We start from the raw sequence: 5,221 nt of genomic DNA on the forward strand, positions 1-5,221 counted from the left end.
CTTTAATTAGTCTCTGTTTCTTTTATTACAAGTGTCTGTTATTAGTTGAAAATCCAAGAAAGGTCAGATTTTTATTTCAGGGTAATTCACCCCTCCCCTCTTGTCGACCTCCAAAGGGACCAACAAGTGGTATCAGAGCAAGGCACTTCAGGAGGACTAATCGCCGATCGAAGCAACAAGATGGCCGGACCAAGCATTGTTCCACCAAAATTCGAGGGGGACTTCACACACTGGAAGCGTCGTATGGAGGTATTCCTAAAAATTGATTTCGAAATTTGGTTTATTATAAAGTATGGTTTTGTAGCTCCAACGAATCAGAATGGAGAAGAAAAAGAAGAGAATCTTTGGACAAAGATGGAGCAGAATGATTCTGTAGCGAACAGCCATGTGAAATATCACCTGCTGAGCATGCTGCTGCCTCAAGAAATCAACCACATCGGAAGCTACTCGTTGGCCAAAGAACTCTGGGAGAAGTTCCTGGAGCTCCACGAAGGAACATCCGAAGCCAAGCTAGCAAGAAGAGACATCCTTCGGAACAGACTGACGAGCATCCGTCTTGAAAAAGGTGAGAAGGTAGCTGATCTACACGCGAAGGTAAAGGAATTGATTACCGGTGTCGAGAACCTCAGTGAAACGGTAACAAACCGGGACACCATACGCTACTCTCTCAACGCATTTCCTAGAACTGTAGAATGGACGTCAATCATCGACGCTTATTACATTTCAAAGGACCTGGAGGCAAGTACCCTAGAAGAGTTATTTTCTACCCTTGAATTACACGAAACCAGATGTGCAAGGACAACAAAGGAATCAAGCCAGATAATGGCGCTAAACGCAACCAAAAGGGATGAACCTGAATCAGACTTAGAAGAAGACCAAGAAGCTTATATGGTAAGAAATTTTTAAAAAAAATTTAGATCTAATAAGTTTAAAGAGATGCAGAATAAGAAGAACCCCAGAAATAGAAGGAGGGTTCGTTCCTACTAGTGTCAAAAGGAAGGACACCTAAAAGAGGATTGCCTAGAACTAAAGAAGGACAAAGGCAAGATACCCAAGAAGCACAAGAATTTAAAAGCTACTTGGGACGATAGTTCTTCATCTGAATCCAAAGTAGAAGAGTATGCCAAACTCACACTAATGGCAAGCTATGAAGAGCAAAGTACATCGGAACCCAGCATCGATGAAGGGGGAGCGAGTTCAGATGAAAGCAGCGAAGCAGGGGGAGATTCAAGCTTCAACTATGATATGGTAATTGAGGTATGCCTCTTACCCCCTGATCAACTTTATTTTGGTATTAAGGCTATGGCAAAATCCATGTTTAAGTTAAAAAGTAAAAATACTGAATTAAAAAATGAAAACTTAGAAATAAAAAGAACTTTAGCAAAATCTTGTCTAATAGAAGACTTTGATAAAATAAAGTTTGAAAATGATAAATTAAAAGAAGAAATAGAAAATTTGAAAAAGTCTACCTATTCAAATATTTCTGTTTTTAAAAATTATAGAGGATTAAACTGGTACTATAGGTTTCACCAAAGTCAAATCAGAAAAATATCAAAAGCCTATGTGCCTAGAAAATACTTGATTAACCCTGTAGGAAGGAACCTCTATTGGGTTCCAAAAACCTATTTGATTTAAATTCAAAATTAAAACTTAGCATTTTCGGCGAGAAAATTAAACAGATTGTTTCATTATGAGGCTTTGACTAGAAAGTGATTATTGCTCCAATAACCAAGTAGGCTTAGTGTCTCGCCACTGATTGGAAGCCAAGTATTGAAATAAAAAGTTTAATTGACTAACTGAAAAAACATTAATTCATAAAATAATGCTTTAAAGGGTTATTCAATTTGTTTTAGAAAATATTTGCAAAAACATGGAAAATTAATTTTTTAGGAAAATATTAAGTTGTAAATTTAACAAATTAAAAAAAAATTAATTAATTATTTTTTAACTTAGAAAAACTTCTAAATTTTTCTTACTTAGAAATTTTTTCAGATACCTAATTTTTAAAAAAAAAAATTATCAAATTTTTTGAAAAAAATTATCAAATTTTTTGAAAAAAATTATCAAATTTTTTTCTAACATAAATTTTTTTTAGAAAACTTTAATTTCTATTAGAAAGTTAATTCTGTTGCACATTTTTAACTTAGATAATTAAAGTTCGAAATTCTCTTACTTAGAAATTTTTTGTAGATCCTTAAATTTTTTTTTACTTTGATTTATGTTAAGAAAGTGTTTAAAATTATTTTTAAACAAAATTACATTTTTTTTAACCTTAGACTTGTTTAGGAACCCCAATTTTTTATGTGATCAAAGGGGGAGAAGTATGTTAAGTCTAGGGGGAGGTATATCATAATTTTTGAATTGACAAATCTTGGACTTATTTGCATATTAATTGTTTTTATTGCTTTTGTTTTACCCTAGCTTAACTTGAGTTGCTCACATCAAAAAGGAGGAGATTGTTGGAACCCCAAGGTATTTTGATGTGATCAAACAAGTTAAGTTAAGTCCAGTTTTGTCTAACCCTTATGTCTAAGTGTGCAGGAGCTTAGGAACACAGGAAGTTGAGCGGAAGACGCGGCTAGCGAGAAGGACGGCACGGGGAGAGAGCCGCCGGGCTCGATGCGTCCGAGGGATGAGGTGACCACGGAAGAGTACATCGGTGGGCGAGAAGAATGCACACGACATTCGAGGGACGAGAAACCGAGAAGGAAGGTTGCTCGAGGAAAAGGCCGGAAGTTGGGTTCTGGTGAGTCCTATTCCGGATGGCCGAGATCACCCAAGCTAGCGGAGCCGAAGTTGAAGACCCGAACCGAGACGAGCTGAACTGAAGCAAAGCTACCGGACGGAAAAAGTCAACCATAGTTGACTTTTAGGTCCGGGACGCCCAGAGCTGATTGGGGCGCCCGGAAGTTACCAGGGCGCCTGGACTGAAGATTTTGACCATATCGAGTCAAACTCGATCTGAACATTGGGGGATAAACTTTTATCCCCCCATGGCGCTCAGAACCGTTTGGGGCATCCTAGCCAGTGCTATAAATATAGCACTGATTAGCACAGATCATACAATTCACTTGTAATCAATTTCTTAGTGCTTTACTTTTTTGTCTGTGCTCTTAACGCTGTAAAGAGGCTACTCCGCCCGAAGGAGATCATCAGATAGTGCACCGTATTTATCTTGGATTAGCAATCTTCTGATTGCAAATCAAGTAAATCTCTTATGTCTGATTTCTTTAATTAGTCTCTGCTTCTTTTATTACAAGTGTCTGTTATTAGTTGAAAATCCGAGAAAGATTAGATTTTTATTTCAGGGCAATTCACCCCTCCCCTCTTGCCGACCTCCAAAGGGACCAACAGATTATGTAATGGACCACAAGCCCAAAAGTAAAATTGTTCTAGAAGAAATCAAAGAGGACACGTCTACTTTAGTACCAATAGTACAAGATGAAGTACCACAAGAAACTACAACATGTATCACAAATGATGCACAACCACAGATAATGCCTCGTCGTAGTGGGAGGGTTGTGAGGCAACCTGAGAGATTCATGTTTTTGTGAGAGTCTTCAGACTTGATCCCGGGTAAACATAAACCTAATCCCCGGACATATGACGAAGCACTCCAAGATAAAGATGTAGTATCTTGGTGTAACGACCCGCCTTCTACTAACTAAGCTGTAAGGCCGGACCGTCACATTATGCTGTGCTAAGCTATATCCATGACCATCACTAAGTCTAGATGCGGAAGCTGTACTAATTAAAACTTTGCTAACTATTGTCGTTTCTTTATTCCATATGTGCTAAGGGGTGTAATCTAAAGTATACCTAGCATATACTACATCCCCTATGGTCAAGGAACTGAATTAAACATTTTCCAACTATTATCAGACCTCCCAATCGATCCACAGATCGATTGGAATGGTCGAATCGATCCAGTGATCGATCCAGCATGCTACTATATGCGGAACTCGGGTTGGATCGATGCAATGATCGATTCAGCACGCTACTATGCTCGGGCAATATTCTGGATCGATCGGCTGATCGATCCAGGCTAACCAATCGATCCAGAGATCGATTCCGGAGTTCTCTGTTCGCGATCAAACTAGGCTGGATCGATCGGCTGATCGATCCAGACGTAGTCTGTTCGTGGATCAAGCTGCCAATCGATCCATTGATCAATTGAGGACCCCCAATCGATCCACCAATCGATTGGGGTTTCTGATTTTGCAGCTAAGCTCTGATTTCAGCACTTGTTCGTGCCAAAATTTCTTATATCTATTCTAAACTAAATGCAAAACATTCTAACATCACACAAACAGTGTTCTAAGTATGATAGGTTGCATGATTAACTAATTCATAGCAATTAACATACTAAGGTGCAAAATAATAAAATGCTAAAAGGTTTTAGTGCTTAAAACAAGCTTGCTGAGATTCGCTAAGGTCTTTATTCCAAGTTCCATCCACACACATCTTCATCGCATTGACCTCCAGCCTCCACTAGTCCATTTTTCCTTTACCTTTATCTGCAGTATAAGGAAAAAGTATCTGTAAGCTTGAGAGCTTAGTAAGAAACCATCTACCTCACTTAAAACATGCAAACGATGCAATTCATGGTTTCAAAACATGATATTTATAATATGTGCTGAACATGCTAAGGCATGGCATTCTGGCATACAAAACATGGAACTAAGGAACTGAACATGGCAATAAAATTAATCATAAACTATCATGTTGTATCAACAGAGAACTAAACTGATAGAAAAGCTAAACTGAGCTAATTCTAGCTAGTGCTAAAGCTGTACTGAATTCACCTAACTATTTGGTGAGAGTTTAAAAACTATGTACATATAATAGGTGAAAATACTAATCATGCTGCTGATGGGCCCGACATCTGTACGTGCTATGCGCGCTTCCCTAATTAGATCCGGGTTTGCAAGTCCCGAATTTAGTAGGGTTACTAGGTTAGCTGAACCTAGGGACGACTATGGGAGCCCAACCCAATGGATATCTAATCCAGTACAGTGCCACTGAGAAAGTAAAATACTGAACATAAGCTAATAATACTTGTCTTGCTTTTACTAGGTTGTCTAAACCTAGAACTAGGTTATCTAAACCTAGAGGTGACTGTGGGAGCCCACCCATTGGACATCTAGTCCTGTAAAAGATGAAGCAAGACTAAATAAGCTATAAAGAAATGCTTCTATTGCATTTATCTAAGCTACTAAAA

The sequence above is a fragment of the Zingiber officinale genome, chromosome 4A (assembly GCF_018446385.1).
Source record: "Zingiber officinale cultivar Zhangliang chromosome 4A, Zo_v1.1, whole genome shotgun sequence".
Classification (NCBI taxonomy): Eukaryota; Viridiplantae; Streptophyta; class Magnoliopsida; order Zingiberales; family Zingiberaceae; genus Zingiber; species Zingiber officinale.